This window comes from Charadrius vociferus, unplaced genomic scaffold (genome assembly GCF_000708025.1).
Source record: "Charadrius vociferus isolate BGI_N301 unplaced genomic scaffold, ASM70802v2 scaffold649, whole genome shotgun sequence".
NCBI lineage: Eukaryota > Metazoa > Chordata > Aves > Charadriiformes > Charadriidae > Charadrius > Charadrius vociferus.
Genome location: NW_009650124.1, coordinates 310431 through 321752, shown reverse-complemented (window position 1 = coordinate 321752; position 11322 = coordinate 310431). Strand labels below are relative to the sequence as shown.

General features: G+C 37.2%; 1 protein-coding gene across 1 annotated transcript in view; it reads right to left on the bottom strand.

Annotated features, from left to right (window-relative positions):
- Positions 1 to 10147, bottom strand: part of DIRAS2 (DIRAS family, GTP-binding RAS-like 2) — a 15434-nt gene extending 5287 nt beyond the window's left edge. Inside the window, exon 1 of the mRNA XM_009892386.1 lies at positions 10049 to 10147. The gene's annotated coding sequence lies outside the window, so the exon portion shown is untranslated. The remainder of the gene's footprint in view (positions 1 to 10048) is intronic.
- Between the last annotated feature and the right edge of the window lie 1175 nt (positions 10148 to 11322).

Here is an 11322-nt window from a genome sequence, read left to right as displayed (position 1 = left end):
TGACATGCCAGGTAAAAGAACTGAAGAGTTGTTCTGGCCGAAGGATACAGTTTAATGACTCAGTCATTTTGATATAAAATCAGTTATTTTCTTATGTAATGATAACAAAAATATGTGTTTAAAAAATGTTTAAAGTACTTCTCATTAAAGATTATGAACTTCAAAGTTCAAACAATGTTCTTTAGGTGTCTAATTACATGTGGGTGTGTTAGCATTTACTGAATCTATGTCACTGATCCTGTATTTAGCCACTGGGCCTCCATAGTTATCTCCTATGTCTAATTATTTTTTATGGTCTAACTTTTCTATCAATTGTATTTATGACTTGCATCTTATGTTTGCATTTAAGCCATGAATAACACATGCAATAATGGGCAAAAGGTACAGGGAGGCTGAAAAATAACTTCTGAAAAATTATTTACTTGAATTCTTCCCCTTAGAGTAACATGAGATTAGAATCTCACAGCTGGTGACCCCTTCCTGTCTGTACTTGAAAGTAGGTATAGAAAAAATTGCTCTCTTTCCAGTCTTCCAGTCTTTCCACAGGTTTGTGTTTTTTGCTGCAGAAGATTTTTGTCATCATGTTTGCATTGTTAGACTTCCATGAAATGTCACAGGTTGCAAATTTCATTTAAATTCTTTGGCTAGATATTATCTTTTGGGGGTAACATTCGTTTTGTAAAACCTGACACTACCTTTGCTTTCTGGAGTCAGAGGGTTTGATTGTGTCTTAACTGATCCAGTTCTTGAGGTTTTACGATGTTCTACTGAGATGTCAGTCTGATACGCAATACCGCAATTGTCAAATGTTGTGTATTAATTTCCTGAAAGCTCTTTTTCCTCAGATCAAATCATCTCATGTCAGTCACTTATTTTTTTTTTTTTTTTAAGTCTAAGGAGATGTCTCTGGTTACATTGTCATTATTATGGTGAAAATCCAATAAAGTAAAAGCCATGCATTTAGTTCCAAAGTCTGCATCAATTTAAATTAGTAGTCCATCCAGCGATGACACCACTATGCAAAGATATGAGGTGCAAGGTGAAGAAAAATACCAAATGTAGTTACAGATAAGATGGATTTCAGCATGGTTGTAAGGTTAATGGTCATTTCACCATCTCAAAGGTGAAAACGGTACACACTATTTACATACAAGAGAGAAAGAAAGCTCTGTAAGTTTTTACTTGTTGTCTATTATGCATATAAACAGGCATTTCTGGGAGACTATTGTCACCATATTTACCAATGAACATGGACTTAAAGAATGGGGATTTTTCTACTTCCAGTGTCTTCGCCTTTTACTGCCAAACTCAATTTTTCATTGTTTTTATTTCTTTTTCTGTGCTTCCTTTGCTTTGGCCTTTTCAAATCAGTGGGAATTTGGACATGTTTGAAGACAAAATGGTAACAGTTAAACCAGCTTTTTCTTGCAACATGAAGTTCCAGTCCCTGTGGAAAGCACTTTTTTTATTCTCATGCTGAACAAAATGTTCTATGAAAGTCTGCTTCTTGATGACCAGCTAGTGTAAATCCTGACTTCTTCACGGCATAAATGCTGTAGCACTTCCCATTTATGTTAGCTCTGGCTTTTATGCAGGTTTTGTTCTTGCCATCTTTGTTAACAAAGACGAATATTTTCACACTGTTAATGTCTGTGTCACTGATAGTTGGGCAAGCCTTGAACCGAGATAAATGTCCATTCAAAATACCTCCTCTTTTTGCTTTGCATGTTTACACAGAATAGGAGGATGGCTGGCCAAGTCACATGAACATGAGTAGCTATGCATGGATTCAAAGTACTAATCAGGGCAATTAAAGTTATTTGATGCATTTAGACTACAACTGCATCCTGAATTTGCTTTGCCATATCAAAATTTCAGTTTGATAACTTATTGCAACATTATACCTTGTTTTCAAAATGTTTATCTACATATTAGTGACTTCCTTGTACTTTTGTTAGCAGATACTATACAGAGATTGTTGGATAACAAATATTAGGCTAGAAAGTATTTATTCCTAATTGTCATAACTTTTTATATTCCTTTACAACCAAAAATATAGGGAAGTGTGTCAGATATTTTGGAACATACTTTCTTCCTCCAAAAATACCCATGAAGTTTTGAAATGCAAAAAAGTCTTTCATATAATAGTGTGAAGTGGGACTTGAAGATAGCAGTATTTTGCTCAAAGTATCTATGCAGTGTCAAAGATCACTAAACCACTTGACTTAAGATTTCTCTGGGTTTTTTTCACTGTCTCCACCGCAGTTTGAGCAAAGCATCTTGTTTTATTCCTGAAAAGAATTATTGGCCTACAACATCTCATTGCTTTAGGAAACTGCTGATGATTAAATGTCGATAACTAGTTAAATGAGTTGCTGCCAGAAACTTCTCAGACTCCAGCACCAGTTTTGCTGTTGTTTCATAGTGATAGCTTGGTGTTTGCATTAGTCTACAAGCTCATGATAGGAGTCCCTCCAAGACAAAAGTTTATAAAATTGGTCACTGAATCTTGCCCACTGTTAACATTGATTTCAGTTAATGATGAAGGATGGTGAAGAATGGTGTTTCAAAATAATGGCAATAAAGCATGATCAGTGAAGATTAAATCCACCTAAGACTTTTGGCACTGAGTGGCCAAGTACTACTGTACTGGTTTACTGAAAGAAAGCTGAGTTAATGCCATGTAAAAAAACTTACCTTGAAAAGGAAGACAGGCTCCATTCACGCGACATGTAGGTTCCAGTTCAGCAAAGTTCTTAGGAAAGTGTTTAAATTGTGTACATTTTTCTCATCTTTTTTTTAATCTGGGCTTAATTGTAGTCTAATTGAACATTGTTTCTAAAGTCTACATATACAGCATTCGTGGTATAAAGGCTGTTTACAGTGGAGGAAAGATTAAGAAAATCAGTAATGTTTGGCTGCTCAATGTAGATGTACCAGTTAGATATTACATGGGAATTTTTCAATATCACAATTCATGTTGGCCAAACAGCATTCAACTACTGAACACTGAAAGCAACTTAATAATCTAACTTTACGATCTGTGTAGAAGTTACCAAGCATGACCAAAAAATATCTGAATGAGCAGAGGTTTTCAGAGTTCCAGTTTTATTTTCAGAGTCAACACAAAGCTGGATGCCACAAAAAGCCATGGCAGAAAATGACAGAGTTGTTCTCAACTATAGTTTGAGAGAAAAGCAATGCCAACTTAATATTTTATATCATCAGCCAGAATGAAGCAGACCAGACTGAGTTACAGAGAAAATGGCATCTTCTGTGGAAATGAAAAATAAAGTTGCATGTCATAAACCTGCTGTTTCCTTTGACACATTGTTCTTGTTGTAATATTTACTTGACCTTCTGAAAGAGACAAAATCAGACGTTCTCCTCATTCAGCATATTCACAGGAAGCACAAATTCAAACTTCAAATTCAATTTGTTTCGACTTAAATGGTTTCCATTTTAGAGCTAGACTCTCTACAATGTTTGATTTGTTTGAAATTGCATAGAAAATTCATCATTTAGAGATTTCTAACTAAAATGAAAGTAGTGGCTCAGTCTGTACACAACTGCATGGGACTGAGGTGGTGCATAAATCTAAAACTGCCCTGCATGACCAGAATGACAGCAAACTAAGTGTGTGCTTTGGGGAAGTTTGGCCTAGGTGACATTAGTGTTGCTTTCAAATATCTAAAAAAGAAAAAGGGAAAAAAAATAAAAATGGCTCAATTTTTTTCAACGTTGGCTAAAGTGTTTCTTGCATTTTGGGACAGATTCTTCACTACATTACAAATGCGTATACTACACTACATATGCAGTCTAGGTATTAAGCCAGGATATCAATTTTAGACAGTTTTTTCAGAGAGGTTCCCTGAGAGGTTTTGCAGATTCCCTTCATACTGCCAGACTAACATAAAAGAGTAATAGAAAGGACAAGAGTCTTTCTGAGTAAATTGTTGCAGTTTTGTTCTGTATTTACAGAAGTACAATATTGTCCAAAGAACACCTGTATGTAAAGGAGGTAGAATCCAGCCCCTATACCATGCTGTGGTCACAAATGTTGTGCTCTGCATTAGCAAATTGTCATATTTTCCTCACAGCAATGTCAAAAATCTCATTCCCAAAGCAATGCCTTTTCAAAATTGTTTGAAGCCCCGTAAATTATCATATCAAACAGATCGCTTGATAAAACAAAAACCCAAACACATAGTTGTTACAGTAAGAAAATCTTTACCAGCTCTTGGGCTAAGATATGGCCAGCAGAGATTGTGGCAGAAATAGATTTACTAGGCAAGAAAGAAGTGGAAAAAGAAAGGGGAGAGAATTAGATGAGTTTTCCAAAGTGTCATTGCTTGCTGACGGAAAAGGCAGGACTTGTGACAGAAGAATGGACAATGCAGAGGGATCTGTTGATTTCCTTCTCTGCTAAGGGTTCACATGCAGAAAATGCAGAAGGTGCTGGACCTGGTCCAACAAAGAGCTTTAGAATGAGGAGAACACTTAAATTATTTGGACTGTTGCTGCCCAAGAGCTTTCAAAACTAACCCTTGAGTAACCGGTATGTGTTAATGAAGTGTTACCATAGAACAAGGTTCAGCATCATTGAACATACTTACCGCATGAAAAAAAACTCCCTTTCATGCAGAAACAGCAATAATACGCTAAATTTAACCAGGGTGGACAGGTGTCCTACTGGTTGTCACTTCCTATTTAGTGGATTGGCTAATCTTAAAATTAAAGAAGGAGAATTTCATGACTCAGTTCCTCTTTAAATTCAGGCTTTGCTCTAGGCATGTTAGATACTTCACTGACTTAAATGGAGATATTCTTATATTTATTTATTTATCTATTCAAACATTTTGGTAAAGCAGTGTCTTAATGTTTTAAGTGCTTAGGGTCAAAACTCAGTGCAAAGTGACTCAGAAGCCTTTGCATATATGTAGCTTGGTATTTGTGAATTCACACATAGGAATAAAAATGTCAAGATAACAGCATTGTATTCAACTCCCTGTGGGACTGATTTTTTGGACTTTTCTCCCCAGATTAACAGACCAAATACTGTAGTTTTTGCTCCGTTTTCAGTAAATTTAATTTCCCTGAGTAAAGATGGAAAGACCAGCCTACAATGGGGTATGTTCACCTTTCAACATGTAGGATATTATGTCATTGGGTAGAGCAGTAGGGTTATTAACTGGAATATGTCACTCATAAATGCAGAATCAGAGCCTCAGTCTGACCTTTCAGCCCTTCTGTTTTTTTAGTAGCGTAATACTCTTTTTGGCAATTAGCTATGACTTTACATGCTGTAGTGAACTTCTGCTTCTCCAGATGTCCGCTAGCCAAAATGGGTGACTTTTTATTCTGCATCTCATGGAAAAAGATGTGTGCAGCTTTTAAGTTTTCCTGAATGGAGAAAGTTAGAAACATATGAAACACTAAAAAAAACAAAACCAAGAAGGAATATATCCCAAATAATCATTTAGCTCTAGAGGCTTTGGATATTAAATTCCATATATTGTGAGATTCATGATAAAAATCACAGCAAAGGCAACAAGCTAGTTCCATATAAATGTGTGTCTTTACACAGAACAGCCATGTGTCTGTGGAAGACTGGCTTCCATTCAGCAGAAAAACTGTACCAAGACCAGTGGCCCTCTTGCTTTTCCACTGTCGTTCTCAATTCTTTACTATTAATTTGAGACTATTTGTGCATGTCTTCTACAGAATTATTGAAGGTAAAGGGCTTCTGACTTATTCTTATCAATATAACTCCTATCATTACTTTTCCTTGCTGGGCTGGAAAGGATAGCTTGGTTGCTATCCTGACCACTGGAACACTTCTGGTACTCTTCCACAGCCCAGATAACATCCCATTCAAAACAACATGGCTTAAAGTAAGAATATGAGTTTCTGTCTTGCTGTCCTAGCTGTGTATGGTGAGTCCTCCAAAATCCCTAGCAGCTAATATAACACTTTTTGCAGCTGGTTTGTTGGGCAACAACTTGTGAAAAAGTTACTACAGCAGGTTTCAGGACCCAGAAGGATCTCTGACCAGTACTTAAGTAATGCAATTGTCGACATGCTTCCAGGCACTAGCAAGAAGCAGCCTGTGCTTCCACCAAAAATTTTCTGCAAAACAGAAAGGGTTGAAAGTATAACTGTGGGGTATGGTATCATTCCTGACAGCTTTCTGATAGAAGTTTCTAAATGTTCACAAGCAGCTATTTGCTGTCTGTGATGTGCAATTTATCATAAGCCGGTCTGGGGGGGCGGGAAATTTTATTTATATTTCTTTTTACTCTAAAGTGCATTTTCTTCAAGAATTAGTTTGCAAATCTGCATCTTGGGACTGAATACTTTCCTTTCTGAATTTTTTTTTAAACTTTTAAACAGAAATGCAACTTCATATTAGTTGTCATCCCTGACCCAGCTTTTAGTTCTTCCTATTCTGAAGTAAGAAAGGTAGGTTTAACCTTTAGAGTAGTTTATTCTCAATTCATGTTTCTTTTCCTTGTAGCAGTAGACAAAATTATAAAAACTATATTCTAAAGATTAAAAAATACTTTCTCAGTAACACATGGTAACATTTTAATGTTTGAGTGAAAAAATCAGGAAAAATGTACTGCTTTTTAGTTGTGTTTACAGCAATATTTTGGCTATTGGTGGTAGCTAATATTTGATTATTTAAATAACTAACCATTCCAGAACAGACAAAAGCTGTCAGTCTAGATTTTCAGGAAAGAATATAAACATAAATAAAAAGAAATAAAAGTGGGTAAGTCTTCTTTTCTTAGCTTCACGTTAATTTTAAGTCAGAACCACTGGACATTTTGGATAAGAAACAACTGTAGTCCAGGAATGGATTCGCTCTTTTCATATGGTTGCTTTACTATATACATACTTTAAATGAGGATGCTAAAAGGCTGTTGTGACTTCATTGACACTTATCCAGACTCAACTAAAACCAATTCCATTACCTGCAGTCAGGGTGAGGGTGATTGCATTGTGCTGCCATAGCATACTGCAGCCCTGCACAGTCAGAGAAACCAGAGACTGATTTTCATCTCAGATATGGAAATTTAACTTTCAACTTAAATTTCTTTGCTCAAGAGGAGGTGGTCCTAACCTTGGTGTGAGTGGAAAAGTGTTTTTGTCACAGACTTTACATGCCCTTTTTGACATTTTGCTCGTCTTCCTTTGATACTAATTTCAAGAATTATACAGTAATCAATATTTTATTATTGAAAACAAATCAATATTTGTTTTCTCAAAAAGGCAAAATAAAGTGTGTTCTGTTTGGATTCATACATACAGTTGCATTGTCACTCAGTAGGTCTTTTCCACTGCCCTCCCAGCAGTAAGATAAAATAATTTAATGCACATTTTAATTTTAATGCAACAATAAGAATGCAGTGAAAGTATCTATTAATTGATACTTAAAAACCTTTGTTTGGGTGGAAAGTAAAAAATAACAAACAGAAAATATTTTCCAATATTTTTTTTTTTCCTGGTACACTTAAGGAAATTTTTCCTTTAAAAGCGAAAGTAATATTGCTAATATGATGTATTCATGTTTCACAACATTGCCATTTTTCTCGTATCTAATGCTGAGAATTACTTAATTAGGCCTAGTAATATAAATTATTAACAGCAAAGTAACAAACATTCAGGATTAACCCTACATACCAAACCAAATTTCCCACAGTGAATACTGTTTCAGTCTAAGTGTACAAATGGTCTGAAACTCACGTACAGTGTAGGAGCTGGAACATTCAAATGCAGCTTATTATATATTACTGAATAGTTACTGAGGTACTTAGCAAATTGAAAGCAACCGATGTAGTATGTAATTCAAAACCACAAAAAGGCAAGAGAAGGATCATGTTATAAAAAGAAAGTAGAGGAAAAGGGAATGTAGAATTGAATGCTGTCATTCTGTAGGATCATCTCTGAACCAGGATGCTGTTTACTGCAGCCTTTAAAAATAAGGGAAGTTTGAGGCAATACCACACACTGTCACAATGAAAGTGTTAGTCTTTTTCATACATGATGTTGGGATCTCTACATGGACAGGTGTGTCAGCACAAAAGAAAGTAATCAGGTGATCCTCAAAGGAAACTAGAACCAGCACTAGTAACAATTTCAGGAACAGCATTATCAGTTTATATACTATCCATTATTTTTGTTCGTACTAGAGAGACTGCTGTGTCAGAGTAATATAATCTTGACTACTTGGCCGGAAGGAGCACCTGAACTCCAATCATCTTCCAAAGAGCTCTGTTCTGTACTATGAGAGAGAAATATTATTCAGCCTGATGACCATTAGGGCTTACATGTCTGCTCGTGTAAACAACAGTGCAGCACAACCTAGAAGAGAAATATGCTTTCATTTGGCTCTGATGTGAGATGTGTGGAAAACTGTGTTTCCAAACACCTTGACCCATTTGCAAAGAGACTTTTCAAAGCAGGCAAATTCCAGTGAAAAGTAAGAATGGTATTTAGTACTGAAAGAGAACTTCTGTGTTATCAAATCCAATTCTTTGCCATTGCAGGCAACCATTTCACACAATCCTTTCCATCAAGTTTCAACTGAAAAGCATTTAGAGCCTTTTCTTTTTATTACTTCAACAAGGTAATTTCAGAACCTTGCTGCTCTAATGGTGTGAACCCTTCCCGCCTAACTCTATTCACAGCCCATTTATACCCATTCATTCTTCTCTCTTCCCAGGAATGAAGATAAATAGCTGTACATCACAATCATTCCTGGAGTTCCATGGGGCCATTGGTTTGCAGCTGTGTATTTGAACCTGTTCCATGTTTGGACAGTTCTCCATGCAAAAGCCTCAGAAATGTGGTGTGCAGTGTGAGAGAGAGCATGAAACCTGGAGGGATACCATATTTCATAGCCCTTGAACGGCAGCATGGATACCATTCTGTGACAATTGGGCACTACCGCATTTAGTAAGCACAGCTGGACCCCAGGGAGCAGCTCCTGAACACAGGTCCATCAGTCAGAAAATAAAAGGCCGGGGGAGGGGGAGGGGAAGACAAAATAGCCCTCTGACCTCGAATTAAAAATTGTGAGACCTGCAAACATTCTAGATACAATAAACTGTAAACCCTGGCAAATGTATAACAGCAATCAGTTGCAACACCTCCATTTTCATGGAAAGGTATGGGGATGCACACATTACATACCTATACGTGTACGCATTTATACACAGGCATATATATATTCATGTATGACTAGATACTCATGAAAATAAGACATTCAGAAAATGCTTTTAAAATAAAATACATTAAGTCTTTTTGCTCCATTCTGGGCTCACCCAGCTGTGACTGAGTGCTGCAGCGTACAGAGCATCCCACGTTTCATGGGGAAGATAGCAAGAGAGGAGGTGTTACCCAATCTGAATTCAGTCACTCACAAACACTTGAGAATGGCCTTTTGTGATTTATTTTCTTTCATTTAATTGAGAGGGACACATCCTACTGAACAAATAAAATATTGCCTGCCTGTCAGTGGAACACTGCAAAGTTTTGTTTGTTTCAAAGGACGCAACACCTGGTGTTATTTTATTCAGACTCAACATTTTAGTATTCTTCCATCATATAAGTTAAAATGTAGCTTCATTTTAAAAAAATTGAATCTCTCCTTAAACCACTGCAGTGGTGGTGGTGTAAACTAGGGCAAAATTCAGCACATCGAGTTTTAATGAAAGACAGTTTTTAAAAAGGTTCTGAAGCCATTACTAGTGTCCCAGCACACAGAAAAATGATATTGTTTAACTGGTCAGTATGCATATGACCAGCTTCTGGCTTCCTTTTCAGCCCCAGATTATAGCATGACATGTTCTCTGCATAAGATATACACTTAGATCAAATCTTGCAGTCGTAACTCACGCAAAACTCTATTGACTTTGGTCGAAATTTTGCCTGAGTGTGGACCGTGGATTTTGGCCAAAGGAAATAAAGATCTCCAATCTCAGTGCAAAGCTAGGTTTATTGTACAAAGTGATGTAGAAAAACGAGGGAAAAAAATACTTACCTGTGTAGGAACAGAAAGCTCCAAATGCTCTTCAGTTTCTGCCTGTCATCGCACCAGCTGTTCACCCTCTCTGCCCTGGGTTTCCTCCACCAGAAAGGAGCCCCTGTCTTAATGAAGGGGGCTGCGGCTCTGTCGCCGGCTGCTTTGCCCAGCGCTCGGCGGTGGCTGGCGTCTTTTTTTTTTTGGTGCCTTAATTGCAGCCTCTCTCGTTCTTTCTGCTTTTATGGATGGACTGGCTCCAGCCCCTGCTGGTGCTACTGCCTCAATGGCGACTGCAAAGCTCATCTAGGCTTTTAACTGCCACCTACTGAATAACTGTGGAATATATATGTAAAAGTATATGTATACAGGCTGTAATTTTCTGGCTTTCTCAACAAATGTACCAGATTTTTGCAGTTAGTCTTTAAGCCCTCCAAATATTCTGTAGTTCATCATTTAAAGCTGTAGTTTACATCAATCTGTGCTCAAAATTCTCCCTTTCTTTCAGCACCTAAACACAGAACAAGCCTCCCCCTTAACTTTAAAAAGCTTACAAAGCCTTTGGTAAGGCTAATCCCCAGTGGGCATAAACCAGCCTAGCCCTATTCAAATCAACGGGGCTGTTCTGATTTATACTAGCTGAGAAATATATCCCTTAGGTCTAATATTTATTCACAAAAATAGAGTAGATACCAGCATGTAAATCATGCCATAAAAATAGCGTTTATCTAAGACAGCCCTCAAAAATTCATTCATCTGAAACAGATAAGATTTTTTTTTTTTCCTGACAGTAGTGTAAAATAGGATTCTTGGGTTTTATGGGGAAACAAGAAAGTACATTGGTTTTTTCCTCCTTCAATGGTGATTTTTTTTTTTTTGTGAAAAATCTGATGTTTCCTTCAGCTGTTTATTTTTAAAGCAACTCCTAGATATACTCAGGGCTTTTCTTTCCAGACTAGAAGTGGGGTCCACTGGAGATATTTGGACTCCCACTGCAGAAAGGAAGTCTAAGTACAGGGTCTCTCTGGGAGTCACCAGGGGAGGTGTGGGGAGGTGCTACCTTCATAACCCAGTAGCAGAGGTATGTAGCACCATAGTTTCTCTAAGCTTGCAAGACATAGCTGGGTTGAGTGCTGAATAAAAAAACTCTGTGCTCATCCCTGCAGAGGTCAGGTGGCACCCAGCACCCTGGCACAGCAGCATGGTAAGTGTTCAATTTTTAGGCTTGCTGTGACTGGTGAGAGAAGCATGGGTGGAGCAGCTAGCTCCCAACAGCTGGTATGATTTGTTAAATG